The sequence below is a fragment of the Hemibagrus wyckioides genome, linkage group LG19 (assembly GCF_019097595.1).
Source record: "Hemibagrus wyckioides isolate EC202008001 linkage group LG19, SWU_Hwy_1.0, whole genome shotgun sequence".
Classification (NCBI taxonomy): Eukaryota; Metazoa; Chordata; class Actinopteri; order Siluriformes; family Bagridae; genus Hemibagrus; species Hemibagrus wyckioides.
In genome coordinates this window covers 17,982,141-18,007,919 of record NC_080728.1, presented here as the reverse complement: position 1 = coordinate 18,007,919, position 25,779 = coordinate 17,982,141, and the positions used below count along the sequence as shown (strand labels likewise).

The following is a 25,779-nucleotide window of genomic DNA, read 5'->3' as shown; positions in this document are numbered from 1 at the left end:
AGACTAGAGAAAAACAGAATCCTTCTGAAACACTACAGATTCTTAAAGTTCTTTTTTCCTTTCTCTCTGCTTTATCTCTCAGTTTCTTCACCTAGTCTTTCTTTCTTTCTTTCTTTCTTTCTTTCTTTCTTTCTTTCTTTCTTTTGTAAGTCTCTTACTTTTTCTGCCTTTGTGTCTTTCTCGCTCTTCTTTTTCCTCTATCTCCTCCACTTTATCTCTCAGTTTCTTCACCTAGTCTATTTCTCTTTCTTCTTTCTTTCTTTCTTTCTTTCTTTCTGTTTCTCCACCTCTCAAATTTTCCTTCCTTCCTTCCTTCCTTCCTTCCTTCCTTCCTTCCATCCATCCATCCTTCCTTCCTTCCTTCCTTCCTTCCTTCCTTCCTTCCTTCCATCCTTCCTTCCTTCCTTCCTTCCTTCCTTCCTTCCATCCATCCATCCTTCCTTCCTTCCTTCCATCCATCCATCCTTCCTTCCTTCCTTCCTTCCTTCCTTCCTTCCATCCATACATCCATCCTTCCTTCCTTCCTTCCTTCCTTCCATCCTTCCTTCCTTCCATCCATCCTTCCTTCCTTCCTTCCTTCCTTCCTTCCTTCCATCCATCCTTCCTTCCTTCCTTCCTTTCTTCCTTCCTTCCTTCCTTCCTTCCCACCTTCCCTCCCTAGCTCCCTTCTGCCTTCACTCCCTCCAGCATTCCTTCCTTCCATCCACCCTTCCTTCCTTCCATCCATCCATCCTTCCTTCCTTCCTTCCTTCCTTCCCTCCCTCCTTCCATGGACACAAAAAAAACAGGAGCAAACTCCATTATTTCAGGAAAAAGCGTTAAACAACACAACCATATTTTTGTCCTTAAAAGTGTTTTATTGTTCTAACCTTTGAGTTAAAGCTTATAAAATATGCATTTGTACTAATTTGTAAGAAGAAATGCAGTGAGTTATGTTTCACAGATAGATAGATGCTTCTTCATTATCCTCATCATCAGTAACAAAAATTGGCACAAAATGTAGCTTGTTAAACAAAAATGAAATGATCAGTTCACATGTTTCTGGATCTAATACAATAATTTTAGTAATTCTTTAATTTAATTTAATTATTTAATAATTAGCTTTAATAATTTAACACCAGTAACTTTGATCTCCTCTGAGGCCATGTGTAAAATTTCATTAATACTTCTGTAGATAAAAGATAAAATAGAGATATAAACTCATAAGTTGCTTTGGGATGATGTTTGTTACTAAAATCTCCTCAGCGCCTCCTTCAAACATCTCCAGAAGGTTCCTAAAGTGTTCTTTGAGTAGCTAAAGTTTCTTGTTGTCCTTGCTCAACCCTTACTGAAGGCTCAAAACCCTCAAACCATTGTGGGATCCTACCTGAAGGTTTCCTCAAACACTCACAGCAAACCACCACCGAGCTGCTTCTCCTACAGACGCCGCATTCTTTCATTCTGCATTTCAGTTCCTCATCATCTTATTCTCCAAAGACAAGATGGCCACCACTTACCAGATGCTTAGAGGTTATTCGCTCTGTTCTCACCGGGAGGTTGTCGTTTTCCTGTCGTTCTGACATGTTTCCTCATTCACTCGCTTACTTATTATTTATTTATTTATTTATTTATTTTTTTAACAGGGAGATCCCAAAGCTGCATACACAATCTGATGAACTTTTGAACTTTAACAAGGTTTCTTTTTAAATTAAAAAACAACTACCTATCGTATTTGTAGCTCGTCTGTTGGATCGGATCACATGGTCCTTCACTCCCCATGTGCATCAATGAGCCTCGACCGCCCAAGACCCTGTCACCGGTTCACCACTGTTCCTTCCTTGGACCACTTTTGATAGATACTGACCACTGCAGACCGGGAACACCCCACAAGAGCTGCAGTTTTGGAGATGCTCTGATCCAGTGGTCTAGCCATCACAATTTGGCCCTTCGTCAAACTCGCTCAAATCCTTACACTTGTCCATTTTTCCTGCTTCTAACACATCAACTTTGAGGACAAAATGTTCACCTGCTGCCTCTAATATATCCCACCTACTAACAGGTGCCATGATGAGGAGATCATCAGTCTTATTCACTTCACCCTTCACCTGAAGTCATGTTTTAATGAAAAGCATCAGTAAAAACTAATGTATGTGCAATACTCTCCACCATTACATTTTTAGCCTGTAGACATAAACTTTTTAACCAGCAGAGTGGAAATAGTTTCAATCACTATAAACAAATGAGAGCAGAAATTGGCTTGATGTCAACATTTACCTTGAAGATAGAAACATTTGTGTGGAAAAAATAAACAATTTTGTTTTTTGGAGCTTTTCTATGAATATATCACCCCTAGTAGTCTAGGGAAAATAGAAATACTTATGAAACACTACAAAAGTTCTGAGTGTCTACTTTGATATGAGTTTCATATTAACCTCCACTGTGGAGTGGAACATGACCAAGACACTCAATCATCAACATGGACACAACAAAAACAGGTGGAAAAAAAATCAAAGTTAAATACATCACTATTTATTTTTTTTTACATGCTATATGACATGAATAATTTTGATTATTTAATGTAATTAAATGTAATTAATTATGATATTTTGGAGATTATTATTATTATTATTTGTTTGATTTTTTCTTTTTTTTAATTCTATTTTTTCTTTTTTTTCTTTTCAACTCTATTTCTATTTTCAAAGCATTGAAAATAGTCCTGCTGTGTATAATTGTGTATGTTATAAATAAAATTTTAACAGAAATACAACCGCAGCAGAAAATTTTCATTATATATAGAAGCACTTTTTGCACACATGACAATAAACTTGAACCACTAAAAATCCCCTTCGCTCCAATCCCACCCTTATCCATCCCGGACTTTCCATCTCTCCAACTCACCTGAAACCATCCACACCTGCTTCCTGCTTCCTTCCCCTGAGTTTGAGTTTGTTATTAAATTAAATTAGACTTCCAAGCCTCAGCAACCCAAGAACAAGTACAGCTCTAAATATAAATATAAATATAAATATAAATATAAATATAAATATAAATATAAGCGTTAAGTCAAATGAAGTCATTTTTATTTATATAGCATGTATTAAAAGACTAAATAACCGGCCGTGTGCTGTAAAATAAATAAAACCAATTACATCCGGTGAAATAAAACGAAATAAATCAACGCATGAATAATTTCAACTCTGTCATAAATGCTCTATGGCTCCAATAAATGCAGCAGTGGCTCGTGACCGTAGATGTCGCCATTAATAATGACGTAGCCTCGAAACAGAAAAGAAGTCAAGAGGTTATTATGCTTGGTGTATCCTGGATGCTACTATCTAGTCTCGTTTTGAGGGATTTTAAACATTCCTTTGTTCAAATGCAGCTGCTGTGCTTTGTGAGATACCTGCACAAGATCATATATCATTACATTTGGCAGACACCCTTATCCAAAGGGACTACAGCTGAGCAGCTGAGGGTTAAAGGGGCTTGGTGGGCCTGGGATTTGAACCTTCCAATCAGTAGTCCAACACCTTATCCACTAAGCTACCACATCCTATATCATTAGAGGTTTCAGCAAAATGTCCAAACCAACCACATGTCTAAATTCACACCATTTACATTTGGTAGCCATCCATATCCAAGGTAGGTCTTTAGACGTTGAATGACTCAGCTGTTTGGATATCTAGAGGAACTTCATTCCACTACTGAGGTGCCACAACAGAGAAGAGTCTTGATGCAGGTCTTCCTCCTACCCTGAGAGATGGTGGGATCAGTCGAGCAGTGCTGGAGGATCTGATGGACCATGGTGCAGTACAGGGAGAGATAAGAGCTTTGAGGTAAGTGTTTTAAATCTGATGTGTGCAGCCACAGGAAGCCAGTGAAGGGAGCGGAGCAATAGGATGGTCTTTAGAAGGTTGAAAACAAGTCATTCAGCTGCATTTTGGATCATTTGAGTCGAATTGAATTCAGCTCAGATGTAGATCTGCAAGGAGCAAGGTGCAGTATTTCCATCTCAACAAGCACTTGAGCTGCCTGTGTGGATAAAAATAGACAAATTCTTTTGATGATGTGAAGGAGATATGTTCCTGATCATGTCAGATCAACAGCATGTGTGGATATGGCCAGTTGCTCTTCACCCCCACAGTCATCATCGCTCTAATAGACATTTCCAGCTTTGTCTAATTACATGTGTTTGGTTTAGGATCCTTTATAAACTCTTTGTGACCTATATACGTTCTGTTTTAAATGTATTAGCCCACAGTGGTGTACCGCTGTTTCTAATTATTTGACTGTTTCTAATTTTGTGTCATTTTTTTTTTTGTTAAATAACCTCCTGTCCAAACTGGATACAAATGGCATTAATAAGGAAGACATCAGCCCTTTAAAAAAAAATCACACTAAAAATAACCAGAACATTGTGACCATGTTGTGTTTGCAATGTCACTCTGTATTGATTTATTATTTATACACTATATTGCCAAAAGTTTTGGGACATCTGCCTTTACATGCACATGAATGTAATATGGAGTTGTCCCGCCCTTTGCAACTATAACAGCTTCAACTCTTTTGGGAAGACTTTCCACAAGGTTTAGGAGTGTATTTATGGGAATTTCTGACCATTCCTCTAGAAGCACATTTGTGAGGTCAGGCACTGATGTTGGACGAGAAGGTCTGACTCTCAGTCTCCACTCTAATTCATCCCAAAGGTGTTCTATCAGGTTGAGGTCAGGACTCTGTGAAGTTCCTCCACACCAAACTCACTCGTCCATGTCTTTATGGAGCTTGCTTTGTGCACTGGTGTGCAGTCATGTTGGAACAGGAAGGGGTCATCCCCAAACTGTTCCCACAAAGTCGGGAGCATGAAATTGTCCAAAATGTCTTGGTATGAAGCTGAAGCATTAAGAGTTCCTTTCACTGGAACTAAGGGGCCCCTGAAAAACATCACCTGAATTCAATGATTTAGAAGGGTGTCCCAAAACTTTTGCCAATGTAGTGCAGATCTGTTGTAATAAAAGTGATAGCTACATCCCTCAGATGTCGATAATAAGTGCCAGTAAACTCCGCCCTCGCTCGTGTGATCTCACCCAGGCTAAACCCAGGATCCCCATCTCCACCTTTCTCTACTCTCTCTCTCACTCTCTTCCACTCCTCCTCCCTCAGAGCCGCCTCATGAACTTTTGATGATGATTAGATGATGAGCTGGATGAAATGTATTAATGCATCACAGAAAGCTGCGGGTCAGTGGGTCACCAGGAATACACCGGAGATCCTCTGGGTTAGCTGCTACTCTGCCTGAAGACAGACAGATTTGTCCCCAGCTGGGGTTTGTAATAGCAGGCTAAAACACTCTAGTCCTAACGCTATTATCAGACGTCATGTCACTTTCCGTCATTTAGCGGCACTAAGCAAGGGAACGAGATCATTTCTTACAAAATCATGGAGTAAATGCACCATTATTTGTATTGCACAGTGCAAGCAGAAATAAGAGCTGTAGTCTCATTTGTTTTGATGGCTTGAGAGCGCATCATGAAATATAATACATAAAACACATAATATTGGGTTAAAATCTACTAGGTTGAGATGTTATGTGAGAACTAATCCTTTCTTTTCTTTATTTTAAATAAAAAATAAACAAGTTTGAGCTTGATACGCTGGTCTGTTTTCCTACACTTCCCAGCATGCCTTGCTGATAGCGATACAGTGAGTATTTCCCCCTCAGCTTTGTCTCTACCTAGAGAGAGTGATGCGGCGGCGCTTTAATCCTCGCCGGTACAGTCCGCTCAAACACACTAACCGAATCAGAGGACTAACCGAGACGGATCTCTGTCATAAGTTAGCGTCATGTAGCTGCATTGCAATTCTGGGAGTTTGAGTCTAATATTTGTCATTGGTATGACCTTGAAAATGTTTTCTCTCATTAAACTGCGCTCACTTGTAACAACGTCCTCCTGCGATGTCAGCGTGGCACGCGAATAACAGAAGTACACTAATAACCTACAACTAATGAGCTCCCAGAATCACTAAACACATCAGCATGTGTCTCCGAGTGTAATTGTTTAATCCCGCTGAGTGAACAACAAATTCCACCTGAACGCTCAGCTTTTCGTTTCTAATATAGAGTTAATTTCTAACCTCTGGAGAACGTGAGCTCTGATATTAGAGGGAAAGTGGTGAAAGTACAGCAGGTAAACGTACAGAAGGGTGTAAAGGGTATAGTGTCTTGTGCCTTGACAGGTGTATGTGGTGAATCTCCAGAGCTTTTACAGTCCACTTATGTACCTTAAATCTTCATTAAATGTACTGTGTGTCCACTTTAAAGCTCCAGGAGGTGTTGAGGGCAGTGCAGCTGTGACAACGTAATGTACAGTTCAGTGGCCTTGTGTCTCAGTGTGTGACACTCACTTTTATTTAAAAGTTTAATATTCAACTTAACTACTACTATTAACTTAGATAAAGGTTATGAAGTTATGAAGTATCTCTCTTTCTCACCCCCCCACCCACCCTCTCTCTCTTTCACCCCCCCATCTCTTATTCATTCTTTTAGTAATTTTTTTTTCTCTCTGTAGCTTCTTTTCTCCCTCTCTCTCCCTTCATTTTTCTTTCTGTCAGGTTGTCTCCCTTTATTTTCTTTCTTTCTTTCTATCTACCTATCTGTCTATCTCTCTCTGTCTTTCTCTCTTTTTCTGTTATTCTATCATTTAGTCAATTTTTTCTCTCTATATATGAACTTGTCTCTCTTCTCTCACTCTCTTTCTCTTCATTTTTCTTTCTGTCTGGTTTTCTCCCTCTATTTTCTTTCTTTCTTTCTTTCTTTCTTTCTTTCTTTCTTTCTTTCTTTCTTTCACTCTCTCTCTGTATTTCTGTCTCTCTTTCTGTCTTTGTCAATCTTTAAGTCAGTTTTTCTCTCTATCTATCTATCTATCTATCTATCTATCTATCTATCTATCTATCTATCTATCTTCTATCTGTCTCTCTCTCTCTCCCTGTTTATTCTCTTCTTTTAGTCAGTCCTTTTCTTTCTTTCTCACTTTCTCTTTGTTGTCATTCTTTCGGTTAGATTTCTCTTTCTATTCTCTCTCTCTCTCTCTCTCTCTCTCTCTCTCTTCACCTCCCGGAGGTCTACAGGGAATTAAATGCGATATGTTTCCGGCCTGCAGGTGGCGCTGTGATGCAAGAATGTAAGAATGCTTTGGCATGAGAAGAAAGCGCTTGCACTTTAAATGAAGCTGTGTACAAGGCTTTTCACACCCTGGGGACAAAAAAATATGAATACGACAAAGAAACTGACACCAAACAACCATTTAATGTGTCTCTACAGATGTAGAAACAAAAGGCTGAATAAAATAAAATACTCATTAAAACCGTCTTTTCAAGTTCCCACTCCTTTTCTGGAGACAGAGAGGGTCTCAGCACTTTTTCTGCTGATTTAATCTTACATGGATTACAGGCCAGATGTTGCTGGGCTGCATTTTTCTTCTGTTCTTACACAGAAATGACGGGGGGTACAAACTTTTGCACTGATCGCCACCTTTGTCTACCATCATTATAAATATAGAAATAGCCTCCCTATTTAAAAAAAATAATAATTAATTAAAACGAAATGAAATTAAATAAAATTAAATATAAAATAAATAAATAATTGGAGGAATTATTATTATTATTATTATTACATATATAATACATAAAATTCATACATCAAATACATATAAATGTAACAGTATCAATATAACATCAGTATCAATATAATCAATAAAAAACAAACAAATAATTAAAAGGAGATGTGTCTCAGCTCTGTGCCTCCCAGTGTCACTTCTCTCCCCATGGGTTCCCTCTGGGTTCTCCGGTTTCCTACCAGCAGGAGAAAACATGCCAGAAGTTGAATTGGTGAAGATAAATTGTCTCAAGTTGTGAATGTGTGTGTGTGTGTGTGTGTGTGTATCACTGTATCCTGAGATGAACTGCTGTCTCATCCAGGGTCAGGTGTATTCCTATCTCATGCCCAGAGTCCCCGGGATCCACCACGACCCTGAGCAGGATAAAGTGGGTAACCAACTTACCAACCAGCCAAACAAACAAACAAACAAACAAACAAAACTGAATGGTAGCAACAAGATATGAGTAGGAAATGTGTAAGAAATTATAATTATCATTATTATCATTATCATTATCATTATTATTATTATTAGCCAGATGATCTGATGAATAAAATAATGATGCATTTTTGTCACGAGATAATCTCCTTAACACGTCGTCGACACGTCTATTATTCACACACTAATCTCCGCACATGAGATATTCAGACCCCCCCCCCAACACACACACACACACACACACAGTTTTTTTTTCTTTCCTTTTTTCCTCCCTTGCCATTAAAGTCAACTGTCATCCCGTTTCTCGGCATCCCCCAGAAATCCGTTCGAGGAGCACGAGCGCGTCATACACGCACACATACACACACATAGACGCTGACAAACCGGTGAGCCTCCGCGGTAATACACGCGCGCTCAAGTCTTATACAATTAGGCCAATCAGCGGCGACACACACACACACACACACACACACACACCAAGTCCCGAGGAGGAGGAGGAGGAGGAGGAGAGGAAGGGGGAGGAGGGTGTTTGAGTGGAGAGCATTCGCCGGTCACTTTGGAGTCAGCCGCCAAACGGCAAACTCTGGAAAGACGCACGCGCTCGTCTCTCCTCTCTCCTCTCTTCGGTGTGTCTCGCGGATTTGCGCAGCAGTGTCCGTGTGAGTGAGTGTGCGTGCGTGTGTGTGTGCGCGTGTATATGTGTGTTTTCCCGTGGAGCTCAGAGAGAGAGAGAGACAGAGAGTGAGGGAGAGACAGAGAGTGAGAGAGAGAAAGAGAGAGAGAGAGACACGTCGGAGTTTCCGGACGCGGCCATTTCTCTAAACCCTACACGGATCTGCGATGGCACTCATCAGCAGCAAGAGTGTGGCTTAAAAAAAAATAAATAGAAAAGTTGCTGCGGGAACGCCGAGTGGACGCCTTGCACTCACGCGGAATTTAAAACGCCTGGGATGTGAAATTTTGAAATCCGTGACATTTGTGGAATTGCTTTGCTTTTGCTTTTGCGAAATCATCACCCAAATCCAGATCTCGACCAAGAAGAAAAGTGTCACGCGGAGTTTGCGGTGCGTCTGTGCCTCTCTCTGTGTGTATCTGTATCTATCCGCAGCGTGCACGCGACTGCGGCGGCGGCGGAGGTGCTGGTGGTGGTGAAGTCCAAACCCGCAGCACAGGTAAGCGAGCAAGGATATACACACCTTACCCATTCTTTACATCATCTCTACGCTCTATTAGGGCAGGTTGTTGTTATTTATTTATATAGATATATATGTATATGTATATGTATATATATATATTTTTACCTGTGCGGCTGTGCATGCGGGGAGCGCTGCGGGAGAGCACTGCACCATCCGCGCCCTGAGAGAGAGAGATAGAGAGAGAGAGAGAGAGAAAGAGGACACACACACTGACATACATCCACACACACACATGCTTCATCCGCTGCCTGCTTGATCACTGTTTTCACGAAGCGTTGGTGATTTGAATGCGAAATCGTCGTCGTTATTACGCGTGCACGGGAAAACGCGCGTTCCTCGAGTGTAACTTCGGTAATGCGGTGATGCGCGTGATGGCAGGATTTCTCTGCTGTGGAAGCCTCGGCGTTGCGGAGTTGAATCGGAGAAGATGGTCCTCACCTTTTAGCACCGATGCGGCATTTTAGAGAGGCATGACACTCTTCTTCATACTTCACACGCGCGACGTGAACACGCTCAGCCTGGCGCGAGGAGGAACGGTGCAGAAGTTCGTCCGTGCTAAACACATCGGCTCTTCGGATTCAACCATCTTCTCCAGGCTGATGATATCACCGTGTACATCAGGAGTAAAATATCTCACGCCGAGCTCTAGATGCAAATAAATAAATAATAAAGCAAAAAAAAAAAATTCGATTCATTCTGACCGCGAGTTAATTCAATACTGATTCATTCGGTCCAGCTTGAGCAATGCAATGCGATATGAGACAGGAAATAATCACGTCATGGCGTGTGCGCGCGCGTGTGTGTGAAGTTAGAGGGTTAAAATGTGCTTCCATGGATTTATTTATTTATATATTTATTTATTTCAACCCATGCGCTCTTGTATAGACGCGCTTTGGCGCTGGCGGGGAAACGCGAGTTTCCGCGCACAGCATGGAGCGCGATGAGGTGTAGCGACCACAGCAGAGAAAATACAAATACAAATGACTAAAATGTAAAAAAGCCCAGCCCGGATTAAACACCTGCAGTGTTGAACTAACTCCTACAGTGTTTGTTTAATCACACAGTCTGTGTGTGAAATTCAAACTGGGGATTTTTAGTGCGCAGCTTTAAATCGGCACTTTGCGCGCGAGGAGGGGAGTGAACCTTTACAACGCTCACAGCAAGTGCAGTCGGGCTTTTTATTTTCCTGCCCTGTTATGGGTTCGAGTCGGCAATCCTGCAGTGGTCTGGAAAGTTAAAAAGTCATGCAGTGTAAGCTCTGTGTGCTGACATTAACACGGAAAACCACATGAAATAGCTGGAAATGGGTGTTTGTGTAGAATTAGTGTAGAATTTGTGTGGGTTTTGGGTAGTGTGGTCATCACAGGCACGCTTCTTGCACGGATGTGAGTGAATGGGAATGAATATTCATATGGTTGTTATGCGTCGCGCGCAATTATGTGTCATTATGCGTAATTACGCAAGCTCTTTGTTAAACGTTTGCGACACTCTATCTATCTATCTATCTATCTATCTATCTATCTATCTATCTATCTATCTATCTATCTATCTATCTATCTATCTATCCCGGACTCATCTCTGCTCTCTAGTTCCCGAAGGTGGCGTGCTTTTCTCACGCACTATTTAGTAAGCTACAGTAGCATGCGGTTTGGGACGCAGCCGAAATGATGCCCGCTAACTCTACGATCGATTCTCTCGACGAATCGATTCCTTTTGAACGAGTCAAAAGGAATCCATTCGCAATCATGGGCAAAACCGCATCACTGGTGTGAGTGCGTGCGTGTGTGTGTGGCTAAAATATCAGCTTACACATCCATTATTATAAACATATAAGACGCCGAATCTGTATTTAGATTCCTCAAGATCCCTGGATCCTTTTCCTGAGGATTTTGAAGACCAGTCCCAGCTGATGTATAGTGCTCTTTAAAATAACGCCAACCTTATATCATCTATACATACGTCAAGATGAATATTTCACCCCAACAAGCAGCATGCTTTAATAAATCAGAGCAGTACCGCTGATTAAATATGTATTATATGATTATATTCATGATGTTCTCCTTGTTCTCTCTGATTCATATATTCTCTCTGGTTATGGTGTAGACCTGCGCTCTGAATCTGCAGTATAAGGCTTACAGACTGGTCATAATTCATACACGTGATTCATTCATGAGAATCCCAACTATATAAATCAATAAGAGCCTGAGATGTTTTTTTATTATTATTTTTTATTTTTTGGGGGGTTTATACTGGAGTTGAACTCTGCCTCTGGTTTGGGTGACTGGAACTGGCTTGACTGCTCACTCCTAGTCGCTTTTAACACATCGTTAAATGTCTGGTGTTGACATTGGAAAGTAAAGTAATTGGTTCTGAGAATGTGCTGCTGTGCATGCAGTGTGTGTGTGTGTGTGTGTGTGATTGAGAGAGACTTAGACACTCACCTGTGAGTGGTATAATATGCTGTAAACTGAAGCACTCTGGCAGATCAGCTGTGACTGTAAGCTGCTGCTGCTTCCTTCCTTCCTTTCTTTGTGTGTGTGTGTGTGTGTGTGTGTGCATAAAACAGAGAGAGAAGCAGATTTTATTTCATGTGCCCTGGCTTAATCCATGCACAAATGTGCTTGTGCATCTGTAGCCTAATCATGAAGCCTATCACTGACTCTCTAAAGGCTAATCATTACAGCATTAGCTTTCGGTGTGTGATGACATGAGAGACTGTCGCTCTCCATCCAGACACTGGGCACCTCACACACACACACGCACACACACACACACACACACACACAGGGAGAGCATTTGATTTAACAGCTTTACCAAGTTGTCATATGATGTTGAGTTTTTTTTTTTTTTGGAAAGTGTGGCCTTGCCTGGTCTGGTCTTGAATAATTTTGGTGGCATCCCTGAGTGTGTGTGAGATTAGTCAATAGCACAGGTATACTATGTATATACCGATCAGGCATAACATTATGACCACCTGCCTAATATTGTGTTGGCCTCCCTTTTGCTGCTAAAACAGCCCTGACCCGTCCTGCACTGTGTATTCTGACAGCTTTCTATCAGAACCAGCATTAACTTCTTCAGCAATCTGAGCAACAGTAGCTCGTCTGTTGGATCGGATCACACGGGCCAGCCTTCGCTCCACATGTGCATCAATGAGCCTTGACCGCCCATGACCCTGTCACCGGTTCACCACTGTTCCTTCCTTGGTCCACTTTTGATAGATACTGACCACTGCAGACTGGGAACACCCCACAAGAGCTGCAGTTTTGGAGATGCTCTGATCCAGGGGTCTAGCCATCACAATTTGGCCCTTCATCAAACTCACTCAAATCCTTACGCTTGTCCATTTTTCCTGCTTCTAACACATCAACTTTGAGGACAAAATGTTCACCTGCTGCCTCTAATATATCCCACCCACTAACAGGTGCCATGATGAGGAGATCATCAGTCTTATTCACTTCACCTCTCACTGCTCATAATGTTATGCCTGATCGGTGTATATTTGAAATATTGGATTACTTAAACACACTTCTCTGTCCTGTCATCTTAAAACATCCTAAATACCTAATCATGTCACTAATCAGATCAGAAAGTGTAACAGAATGAATCTGAAGCTTACTGAATTAACATCTCCAGGCCTGTAGCTACGCTCCGGTCCAATGTCCAACCTTGAGCTGAATCATTTCCATAAACACTCATGTTTAAATAAAGCCTTACAGAGGATCTGCTAAAGCAGCTTAGCTGTGCTGGTTCATGTTTACATGATTTACACCACTCATACTCTACACTGATTGGACGTGAGGCAGTATTTTTAAAAAGGGTTTGTTCCTCTGAAGTACTTTGATGGGTCTGTATGAGGTTTACGGTCCACCACTTAACGACATCTCATGTACAGAGAAAATTGTTTATAAGATTTGAGCATCTTGTTGTGTAGTTATATGAGATTTAGAAAACTAATTAAGTGTTGATTCAGTCATTAATTGTATATAAATACTTAGATTTTATTTGTAACAAACATTACAGCACAGTGAAATTCTTTCTTCTCATATCCCATCCTTGGGGGTTGGGGTCAGAGCACAGTGTCAGCCATGATGCAGCACCCCTGGAGCAGAGCGGGTTAAGAGCCTTGCTCAGTGGCCCAATGGTAGCAGCTTGGCAGTGCTGGGGCTTGAACCCCAATCTTCTGGTCAGTGACCCAGAGCCTTAACCACTTGAGCTACCAAAGCTCTATGTGGAATATCTAGGTTAAAATGTCCTTATAAGGAAAAATTATAGTGGAGGCTACAACTAATGGGACTTTTATGTACATAAGAAGAAGAAGAAGAAAAAGTAGATGAACAAGAACAAGAAGAGGAAGAATTTCCCCAAGTACTACAATGAAGATGAGGATGAGGGGAGAATTTTAAAGCTCCTGGCTCATGTACTTCATCCTCATCCTCATCCTCATGTCATTTTCATCTGTGAAAAAAAAAAAACTTTTCCTCAATTTTTTTCCCTACGGTTCAGTGACCACAGATTTTGACACGGCCATCCCATTCCTCCTGAACATATGAAGCTCCGGAGAGACGTTCCGTGTCGAAGCGTCCTCCCAGAACCGTCTCCATGTATTCTTCAATCTCGTCATCCTTTCTAGGAGATCTAAAGCGGCGTGTATTAGGGGCGCCAATAATTATGACACGTGGATTTGTTCGATCTTTTTTTAAAAAAGGTTTCTGTCATATTTGTCAGCGTGATATTCAGATATCTACAGACATTTATTCATAAGCGTCTGTTCTCTTCTAACCCTGTTTAGCAAGGGTGCCAATAATTGTGGAGCAGACAGCGTTTCCCGAGTGGATGCCAGTTTGATGAGTAAACAAACAGAGACGTGTTGAAATGTAATTGTAGCGGAACTGAAAAGCGGCTCTGACCAGATATGTGTTCTACCTAAGAAGCTTTCGCAAAAAAACGCACTGACAGGAGGACGCGTGGAAGGAAAATCAATGTAGTAATCTTGTATTTAATGAGAAACTGCTAGATCGTTCCTTTCTACAGCGCTGGTGAAGTGTGTGTGTGTTCTGTCAAATGAAACAGTGCAGTTGTTATGATGATGTTGCTACAACAACACAAGGGTATCCGATTAGTGTGTGTATGTGTGTGTGTGTTGTTTAACATCTTGGTTGTTATATCAAGGTTAGGAATATCTGAAAGGTTTGGGCATTTTGTCTGGTCAGGTGTGTGAGTGTGTGTGTGTGGGGGGGCATTTTGTCTGGTCAGGTTTGTGTGTGTGTGTGTGTGTGGTTTTACATCTTGGTTTTCATATGTAGGTTAGGAATATAAATGTAGGTTGGGGACATTTTGTCTGGTCAGGTATGTGTGTGTGTGTGTGTGTGTGTATGTGTGGTTTTACATCTTGGTTTTTATATCAATTTTATGAACGTATAAGTGTGTGTGTGTGTGTGTGTGTGTGTGTGTGTGTAAGTATATGTGTGCATGTGATTACATCATGGTTTTTATATCAAGGTTAGGAACATCTGAGATTTTTGTCTATTATTGACATTTTGCCTTTTATCAGGTCAGGTGTGTGTGTGTGTGATTACACACATGTTCTGTTTGTTCTTGGTTGGACCTTGTCTTGTTGAACAGTGTCCTGTTCACTTCTTCCCTTTGCTTTATAAAACATATGAGCCGCATATGAGTTTCAGTAGTGTGTGTGTGTGTATTGCAGCAGTGTGTTTAATTCTTTCAAGACAGTCAGGACAGCATCAGGATGTCATTTGCTAGTCCTTTGTGTGTGTGTGTGTGTGTGTGTGTGTACATGTAAGGTATGAGGTGAATAGGTATACACTGGTTGTGTGTATGATCTTGTCACTGTGTTTCTGAGTAATTGTGTTATTGTCATAATAACCTAATAACTTTTCCGACGCATCGAGAAGAAAGCCGGACAGTTGTCCTCGTCTTCTTTCCACTGAAGTGTAGCTCTGTCCTGTCCAGCCTCTCTGATCGTCACATTGATAAATCCCAGAAAACCACATCGGAGTAAACATCCCAGCGAGCCGGCTTTTATGTTTGTCTGATCCGAACCGTGCGTGACAAGTAATTAATGAGTTTTCTTTCAGACGCATGAAATCATTTGGAGGCTCGTGGCAGGCAAAAGTGCTGCACTGGTCCAGAGCTGTAGGTCTGATACCTGATTTTAGCAATGAAGGGAAATGTCTGAGTTGAAATGTTTTCCGGATTTGTGGTGGATCTAGAGCCAATCACCGGAATACTGGCTGTGAGGTGGGAATACTCCCAGGATATTGTAGAATACTTCCTGTGCTTATTCAAGGTGATTTAGCATACTGGCATTTTTTTGGGTTGCGGGACCGAAACCGGAAAATTCTTCGTATATGAGTTTTACACGGGATTGAACCGGGAATGTTGGAGCTGTGAGGCATTGTGACTCGCTGGAATTAAATCCCAACATTATTTCTTAATTTAAAGAAATAAATACACACACTGAGGCAACTAACTTTTGAAATCAATAGGTGTCTCAGCAAAGCATTTCTCCAGAGTTCCTCGACTGGTTAAGGGTTCTAGCATTTTTTTCTCTTTTAAAATCGGATCCCAGACTCCGGAACGTCGGGCCGACCCGGGAACCTTTGGTGGTAACACCAACCGCTGCATCACTGTGCGTCGTGGAAGAACTTATGAACACACTCTCTTAAAAAAGGTTCATGAATGGGTTCTTTGTCAGGGTGTGTGAGGTTCTATGAAGAACCATGGCACGTTTGCATTACACAGAAGGTTCGTTGTAGTGGAAGAATGTTCTTTAGACTACAAAAAATGTAGTTTATAGCACAAAGAAAAAAGTTTTCTCTAAGAACTATTTACCGAAAGGTTCTTTGAGGAACCAAAAAAAAAAGGTTCTTCTGTAGTGTGAATGCATAAAACCCCCTTTTGGTTCTTCCTGGCACTTTTATTTTTGAGTCTATGGATATTTCTAGAATTCTTGCTGGATTTCAAAAGCAGATATCGAGTGTCTGTGTTTCTTGCACCTTATACAACACCTTAGACATTTTCGTCATAATATCAAGCTTCAGTCCTTTTTGCTAAATTCACATTGAATGGTGTTTCTATGGAAACATAGCCTATTAGTGCTATTACCCCTTCCAGATCCCCCCCTCTCCATCTACCTCCTCCTCCTACTCTTGGGACCCAATGGTCAGTCCAGGACAGATTATGTTTTTATCCGCAAATGAAGTATCGCCAATGACAAGAGTGCCAATGACATCAACCTGGTCTAATTGGCCCAATCATGATCGCAACTTGACTAACATAAGTGGCCTCCCCTACTGTGAGAAAACGTGCTTTCACATGTTCCGAGGTAGACAAAAACACATCAGTCTTTTTCAGTCAGTAATTGTGAACAGTATCATACGCCAGTGATTCAGAGGAATTTCAGCAGCCATGTCGTGAGATAATCACAGCTGTCATATTGCTGCATATGCCAGACATGTTGAATCCTCACACTGGCTTCCAGATAAGAGCCTTTTCTCCCTCCTTCCAGCTTCCATTGGACACGCTTGACAAGCTACTGTCATTTTGCAGGGCACACCTGAATGAGCAGGAGGTTAGGCTCTCATAAAACTGATTGAAATCCACCTTTAAATGTTCAGGCTTGAATGAATCATCAAGCGTAGGTTAAGGGGGACGGGTTACCTTTCAAACGGGCCCAATTTCGATCCTATTTAACAAGCTAGAATGCTTCACTCTTGAAAGAAATCTGTTTGTCCTTCAGATTATACTCTCATCAAAGGAACGGTTCTGTGGAGAACCTAAAAGGAAGAGCTCAGGGTTCTTTGTATCCAAGTTGGATGGTTCTTTATTACATATACAAATGTAGACAATTTAGATCTTTTTTTAAAATTCCTAAACACCTCACAGCGTTATCTAAATAGATATACAATTCTTAAAAGTAATGGCACCCTTACTCATTCTTTCAGTTATACAGTAGGACCGGTTTAATGTAAAAGCTTCATTGCTCCTTGAGGGTTCTATATAGTGCCCCAAGGAACCCCAAGGAACCTGTTTTTTTTTTTTTGGCTTGCTTGAACATCTCTGAAACATTATAATTATAAAGTTGATTATAAGTTTCAAAGACAAGTTGGCTTTGGTTATCTTCCTCCTCCCAAAAAAAACGGGTTTCCTCCAGGGCGTATTCCTGGTTTTCTCCTAGTATTCCTGGGGTAGCTGCTTTGCTCCTAGTATTCCCAGGACAGGCTCCGTATTCACCGTGACCCGAGCCAGGATAAAGCGGTTACTGACGAACGAATGACTTCACAGTTCATATGATTCGATATATTAAACCATTTTTCCTGCAATTGATTCCATTTGAATCAAATACTCACATTTACCAAATCCAAAATGAATTCCTTTACTGACACACTCAGATTTCAAGAGAATGTCAAATGTTCAGCGACCTTCGCTGAGTTTGTCTGTACTTATTTCCGTTCCTCGTCCCTCGAGGACGGAGGTGTGATCTTTCCAAGAGCCCTGGCCAAACCCACCACTGGAGAGCCTGAGGGTAGGATTGGCTCAGAAGAGAGAAACGCGATCAGGTGAATGTGTGTAGGAAACAGAATTGAACCACCTGGCAAACTGTGGTGGGAGAGAGAGGGAGAGAGAGTGGGAGAAACGAAGGACAGAAGGAGAGAAATGGATTATATCCACATTATCCACAGCCCTACAAGAACCCCACGTTCCCTATTCCGAAACGGCTGGAAAACAGGCTTCTTTGTTTACACCACAGGGCTCTGACAAACAGAGCGAGGAAAGAAGGTAAATAGAAAAGAGAATGGAGTGCTATCGTTCTTCCCATGCTCCTGGAGGAGGAGAAGGGAGCTGGCGCTCAGCCAAGACAACCTCTGCCTGAGGAAATTGTGACGGCGTGAAGCCATCAGATCCAACCTCCTGCTTTTCTAGCATGGAAATATATCAGAGATGTATTAATGACCCAGCTGACATGCAACCGTTAGAGCAAGTACTTGGCATGTTTGAGAGCCAGGTAATGCCAAAGTGGTATAAGAGGTGACTGCGTAGACGTACACACAGCTAGGATTAATGCTGGCAGGATTTATTAGCAGTACAAGTCATTTCATCATCACACACACGCTCAGGTCTTGTCAAGGAGTCCACTGTGTTCTGTCTGTCAGCAACAACCCTAATATGACCCTAACTGTGCGCCTCGGGGCGGTTTCTGGCAGTTTCGCTCCAGCTTGTGCTGCACAGTGCATCATTATGATTATTATATCAGCATGGATGTTGCAAAAGATAGCAGTTTTACAAGTTAAAAACTGTTATTACATTTACATATTACATTTACAAGTAATATGTGTGCAACAGCAATAACAAATATGGGTAACACTGTAGTTAAGAGTTGTGGTTATAACACTGCATAACACCTACATAAGTCATTCATAGCAACTGGCATAAACCCGCCAGAACATAAACCTTTAGTTAGTAAGTACATATGACATTTACAATTAATATGTGTGCAACAGCAATAACAAATGTGGGTAACAATGTACTTAAGGGTTGTGGTTATAACACTGCATAACAACTACATAAGTCATTCGTAGCAACTGGCATAAACCTGCAAGAGCATTATCCTTTAGTTAGTAAGTACATATGGCATTTAGAAGCAATATGTGTGCAACAGCAATAACAAATTTTGGTAACACTGTACTTAGGGGTTGTGGTTATAGCACTGCATAATACCTACATAAGCCATTCATAGCAACTGGCATAAACCTGCAATAACATTAACCTTTAGTTAGATAGAAGATATTAGATTTAAAAGCAATATGTGTGCAACAGCAATAACAAATATGGGTAACACTGTACTTAAGGGTTAAGTTATTATAGCACTGCATAATACCTACGTAAGTCATTCATAGCAACTGGCATAAACCTGCAAGAACATTAACCTTTAGTTAGTAAGTACATATTATATTTAGAAGTATTATTACAAGCAATATGTGTGTGAGAGCAATAACCATTTTGGATAACACTGTTCTTAATGGTTGTGGTTATAACACTACATAACACCTACGTAAGTCATTCATAGCAACTGCCATGAACCTGCCAGAACATTAACCTTCAGTTAGTAAGAACATATGACATTTAGAAGCAATATGTGTGCAACAGCAATAACAAATATGGGTAACACTGTAGTTAAAGGTTGTGGTTATAATACTGCATAACACATACATAAGTCATTCATAGCAACTTGCATAAACCTGCAAGAACATTGGCCTTTAATTAGTAACTATTACATTTATATGTATTAGGTACGCAACAGCAATAAGAGTTATGGGTAAGACTGTAATTAAGGGTTGTGGGTGTAACATTGCATAACACCTACATAAGTCATTCATAGCAACTTGCATAAACCTGCAAGAACATTGGCCTTTAATTAGTAACTTACATTTATATGTATTAGGTACACAACAGCAATAAGAGTTATGGGTAAGACTGTAATTAAGGGTTGTGGGTGTAACATTGCATAACACCTACATAAGTCATTCATAGCAACTGGCACAAACACAAAGATCTCTATTTAATATTTTTGTGTCAAGTTATAAGTTATGTCACTATGCAGACTGACTTACTTTATAGTCACACTGGAATGAAAAACATTGTTTTAAAGATTTCACTGCCCTTAAAGACCGTACATAATGTCCATTTCTTTTTTCCTGCTTATAAGATGCTTATTAACACTTATAACCTTATTACGACAAAGCCATGCATAGTTTCTCTGACACTGCAATCAAATCTGTGTAATGTAACTGACATACACTAAGACGTAAGAGTGCACTAAGGTGCAAAGTCGGTTGTTATAACAGTCAACCTACGTCACTTGACTTAGGTGTTGTGTCAACTTGATATTAAAAAAAGTATTGGAAGCAATCTGTATGGCCGCTGATGACATACTTACACTTATTATGAGTAGTTATGAATGGCATACGTAGGTGTTATAAAGCCTTATGAATGACTCCTTTGAGGAGAATGTTTACTCACCCAATAGATGTGTCACAGTGTGTGAAATGCCACAGTTGTACCTGGGTGTTGTGGATATTTAGCGCAGTTACATAGGTTAAGTTGTAAACATTTAAATACAGTTGTGTGAGGCTGTATTTAATCTGTGTGGTGTTTTCATGGTGATGTTCCCGCTCTGAGATAATGAGTGGCTAGCGCATGGGGGACAGTGACTGACCTTTGAGGTGCTGCTTGCTTAACACCGTTATTTGTTTCATCACCTGTTCGTCCTGATATCCGATGAGATTTTTTTGTCATCAGCAATAGTGTCGTGACCTTTGGAAAAGCGTATTTCCATTCTGTTCTCGCTCTCCTTCATTTCCTTTTCTCTCCATGCCCTCGCTGGTTAACGCTGAGGTAGTCATTCGTCATCTGGGTGAATCTGTGAGTCTCTTCTTGCAACCAGATTCTAAAAACAAAACAAAACAAAACAAACAAGCTCATTGTTCCCATACTGCCGAGTGCAAAGGTTTGTAGCCCTCCACCTTTGTTTTTGAAAATAAATGAATCTAAATGTAAATAATTTCAGATGTGTAAAAGTTTGTGCCCCCAATGTACCAAGAAAAATATGAATATATAGTGCGATATGGCAAATATATAAAAGCCAAATTGGCAGAAAAAAATATTTAAAATTTATTTATTTATGATTAAAAAAAAAGAATTAAAATGAAATGTGGATGTATCCTATAGCAAGACAAAGACTGAAAAAAGACAATAAAAATAAATAAATAAATAAATAAATAACAATAATATTTTGAAAATATTTTCATTTTACCATTATTTGTTTTTTTGCAAAATGAAAAAAAGGAAATTAAATTCTTTTAGAATTTATGTTTAAAAATAAAGGAAAAAAATATATATGCATGTAATGTTAGAATATATCTACAAAAATTGTTAAAAAAACCCAGAAAATATTAAAAAAATATATATATATATAAATAAAAAATAAAATAAACAACAAAAAAAAACCACCTGGTCCCCTGATTTTAAGTATGAGGTGATAATCTTATATAACAGCTATAATATTTATATAACATCCTATCCTACACTGCTTAGCCATTATTTTTTTTTGCTTGTGATAAAAATTACAATCTGTAAAACACAGTAATTCTGTAAATGAAGTGTTCTTGTCTTCTTTAATTTATCCTCAGCATTTTTGTAGGCTTGAATTTTGGTTTCAAATCAGTTTGAAACGATGTTTTTAGCCGTACAGGGATTAAATTATGTATGCGTTATTACTCTCAGGAAATTGGATTTATCTGGTATTTATAGGTTCTTGTTGTGATTGTAAATTCCTAGCGGCTGTAATTCCATACTGGGTCCGCTCCCGCGTAACGGAGAAGAGAAACTGGCTGACTCCTGTGTGTGTGTTGCTGTATTAGATGGTCAGTGTTTAACACAGTGACACGTGACACAAATGTCCGTCTTCGCCTTGCGTTGGTTTTTTTCCGCTCCTCATCTCCTGCTGTTAAATTCAGAACGCCATTAGGACGCAATGGATTGATGAAACGCCTCGATTTGGCCATTTGCTTACTCATGTGGAAAATAGATTTCCCATCTCTCATTATTGCGCCACACGACCAGGACACACACCTATTTTAACCTCTGACTAAATGATGTGGATTTCTGAGAGCTTTCAGGCGCGAAGTCAGCGTTAGACGGAGATGGAGGTTTGATTTGATTGAACAATCAAGAGTAGAACCAGCTACGGCTTAAACAGTATCAGCTCCTCATTATTAAACTTAACAGTCTGCTGGGTTTGAAGAGTGCGTGTGTGAGGAGTGGGTGTGAGGAGTGTGTTTGAAGGGTGTGTGTGAGGAGTGGGTGTCAGGAGTGTGTTTGAAGGGTGTGTGTGAGGAGTGTGTTTGAAGGGTGTGTTTGAAGGGTGTGTGTGAGGAGTGTGTTTGAAGGGTGTGTTTGAAGGGTGTGTGTGAGGAGTGTGTTTGAAGGGTGTGTGTGAGGAGTGTGTTTGAAGGGTGTGTGTGAGGAGTGTGTTTGAAGGGTGTGCGTTTGAAGGGTGCGTGTTTGATGGGTGTGTGCATGTGTGAGGTGTGTGTTTGAAGGGTGTGTGCATGTGTGAGGTGTGTGTTTGATGGGTGTGTGCATGTGTGAGGTGTGTGTTTGAAGGGTGTGTGCATGTGTGAAGTGTGTGTTTGAAGGGTGTGTGCATGTGTGAGGTGTGTGTTTGAAGGGTGTGTGTATGTGTGAGGTGTGTGTTTGAAGGGTGTGTGCATGTGTGAAGTGTGTGTTTGAAGGGTGTGTGCATGTGTGAGGTGTGTGTTTGAAGGGTGTGTGTATGTGTGAGGTGTGTGTTTGAAGGGTGTGTGTGTGTGAGGTGTGTGTGTTTGAAGTGCGTTTGTGTGAGGGGTGTGTTTAAGGAGAGTGTGATTAAACGGTGTGTGTGTGAGGGATGGGTTTGAGGAGGGTGGGTTTGAAGGGCGTGTGTGAGGAGTGTGATTTTAAGGGTGTGTGTTTGAAGGGTGTGTGATAGATAGATAGACAGACAGACAGACAGACAGACAGACAGACAGACAGACAGATAGATAGATAGATAGATAGATAGATAGATAGATAGATAGATAGATAGATAGATAGATAGATAGATAGATGTATATATAGATAGATAAATTGATAAAGATAGATAAATTGATTGAGGAATGTGGACATTTAATCATCTCTACATCATGGTGAGTATTTCCCTGAGGTGTTGAAGGTTTGAGGTTTGAACAGATGACCACAGAGCCGTTACTGTAGATGTGGATTAATCTCAGCAGTTCACAGGACACTGGATTTGTCCAGCAGATTGCCCTGGGTCCAGGACGAGGTTTATTAGTTTTGCGAATTTTAAAGCTTTTTACATCACACTCTTAATCCTGCGCAGGGATTTGTACAAGAATAAAAATACTTCATCTGAGATTCCTCATAATACAACATCACACAGCGATGACCCAGATGTACTACTGAGTGTGTGTGTGTGTGTGTGTGTGTGTGTGTGTGTGAGAGTGAGCTTAGTTTGATGAGTTGAAGATTTCAAAGGTTGATACAAAGGACACAGATTTGGATAAGACTATCCAATTTAGGCAGCAACATGAATACTGTCCCTCTCTCTCTTTCTCTGTCTGTCTGTCTGTCTGTCTCTCTCTCCTTCCCCACCCTTTCTCTTTCTCTCTCTCTCTCCTTCACTCTCTCTCTCCACCCCCTCTTTCACTCTCTCTACCTTTTACCTCTCTCTCTCTAAAGATATATATATATACCTCTCTTACTTTCCCCTTCTCTCTTTCTCTTCCTCTCTCTCTCTCTCTCTCTCTCTCTCCCTCTCTCTCCCTCTCTCTCTCTCTCTCTCTCTCTCTCTGTCCTTCCCAACCCTCTCTCTATATCTCTCTACCTTATACCTCTCTCTCTCCTTCCCCACCCCCTCTCTCTACCATATACCTCTCTCTCTATCTCTCTCTGTCTCTCTCCTTCTTCACCCTCTACCTATCTCTCACTCTAACTTATACCTCTATACCAATAATAATTCAAACATGATCTTGTTTAGATCTTCAAACACACAAATATGTCCAGAAATAGCTTAATAAGCTGAGATTTGGTTCATTAGAATCTTATAATCAGTAATAATTCGACCGTGTGCCTCAGAAGTCAGACTCAATTAAAAATAAATAGAATTTTTTCAGTACTAATTGAACACACCGTTAGAAAACCAAATCGCTAGCTAGCTCCAAATTTTAGCCGAGTAAATATCTGTGCAGCGGAAATATTCAGGATCTTTTCCTAGAGTAGAACCCGCTGTATATATCTATTTGTCTACGTTGTCACGGAAACCAGATTAGCGCCTTCTAAGATCCGACTTCCTGAAAACTATCCCGAGTTTTGTTATTTTTGTTGGTTGATAGCGTTAGGTCCGCCTCTCACTCAGCCAGCGCAGCGTCTCTGCAGCTCATCATCAGCGTATTAGACCTGAGGAATAAACTGCACTGTGTGTGAAACGGCCCTTTATGACGTCTGATTTATCGTCTGCTTCACTGCTGCTGACGAGTCTGAGTATTGCTCTGAGAGACGAGCGCCAGCCGAGAATACCTCCCTCCCTTCCTCTCCCTCTCTCTTTCCCTCTCTCTCTCTTTCTCTCTCTCTCTCTCCTTTCCCTTTCTCTTATTTTCCTTCTCTTCCTTATTCATAGCTATTGTGCGAAAGCTGCGACTGATGAAAGTCATGGATCTTGAATGTGAGCTTGAGAGAGAGAGAGAGAGAGAGAGAGAGAGAGGGAGGGAGAGAGAGTGACTTAAGAAATTCGGCAACACTACTTCCAGACAAAAAGACAGACAGACAGATAGAGAGACAGACAGACAGACAGACAGACAGAAGCATACAGATAGAGAGCCAGGTAGAGAGAGAGAGAGAGAGAAAGAGAGAGAGAGAGAGATTTATAGAGAGAAGAAATTCTGCAACACTACTTAGAAGCATGCAGATAAATAGACAGACAGACAGACAGAGACAAAAAGACAGACAGAGACAGAAGGGGAGAGAGAGAGAGAGAGAGAGAGAGATACTGCGGTACTTTCAACAGTTTTTTCTTCTTTCTGATTTAGTCGAGGCTCTGACTTGTAAGACCTGCTTTCCGTCATAAATAGTCTGCTCTTAAACACACATGCACACACACACATGCACACACACACACACACACACACACAGAGTTATAAAGAGAATCATTTCAGAGTAGCGGGTGTCTGAGAGAGAAGAGATACAGAGAGAAGAAGGTATTATGTAAGCCTGCGCAGGTGAAGCGAGGGAAAGACAGGTGCAAGACGGATGAAGATGAAGTTCGGATCCGGAGGCTTGCAGAGGGAGAGGAGGAGGAGAGGAAGAGAGGAAGAGAGAAGGAAAGACTGTGTCAGGAGAGAAGATGTATCAGCGCTGTTGCTAAAGGAGGAAACAGCTGATTTGTCTACAAGCTCAGGGAAGTGAGAGAGAGAGAGAGAGAGAGAAAACGAGGAAGAAGAAGCTGATAAAGTTTGCAGTCTAGCAGTCAGAAGTTTTTTGTGAGTCTGCAGTGTGAAAACAGCTGCTTTATCATTAAAGCTCCTTTAGGAAATGATGTTTTGGCTTCAGCTTTGATCTTTCCTTTTTAATTAAATGATTCATCTATTAATGAATGCCAGCGCTCTGTTTTTGTTGTCTTTTCTTCTTCTTCTTCTTCTTCTTCTTCTTCTCCGCTTTCACGGTTTCATTCACATGCTTTAGAATTAACACACGAGCCTCATCATTAACAACAGCCAAAATTCGCAGCACCAAATAATGGGACTCTTGACACCCCGGGCCCCACCTACTGGTCCTGCCCCCAGTCCCGCCCACACTCATGCTGCTTGGCTTACCAGTCTAAACGCTGTATTTTAAGTGAACATTATTAATGAAAAATACAAGGCTGCTATATTTTCACTGTCAGTCGTGGCTTTTTT

The 25,779-nt window shown here is 40.8% G+C and overlaps 1 protein-coding gene and 1 long non-coding RNA gene across 2 annotated transcripts in view; one reads left to right on the top strand and one right to left on the bottom strand.

The window, feature by feature from the left end:
- Nucleotides 1–7,263: 7,263 nt before the first annotated feature.
- On the bottom strand, nt 7,264–10,046 carry LOC131369976 (uncharacterized). The gene is made up of 2 exons (XR_009207360.1): nt 9,371–10,046; nt 7,264–8,005 (listed from the first exon to the last, which is right to left on the bottom strand). It is a non-coding gene; the product is annotated as an uncharacterized LOC131369976 (long non-coding RNA).
- The window catches only part of plxna4 (plexin A4), a 318,824-nt gene continuing 301,605 nt past the window's right edge, over nt 8,561–25,779 (top strand). The window contains exon 1 of the mRNA XM_058416905.1: nt 8,561–9,241. The gene's annotated coding sequence lies outside the window, so the exon portion shown is untranslated. The remainder of the gene's footprint in view (nt 9,242–25,779) is intronic.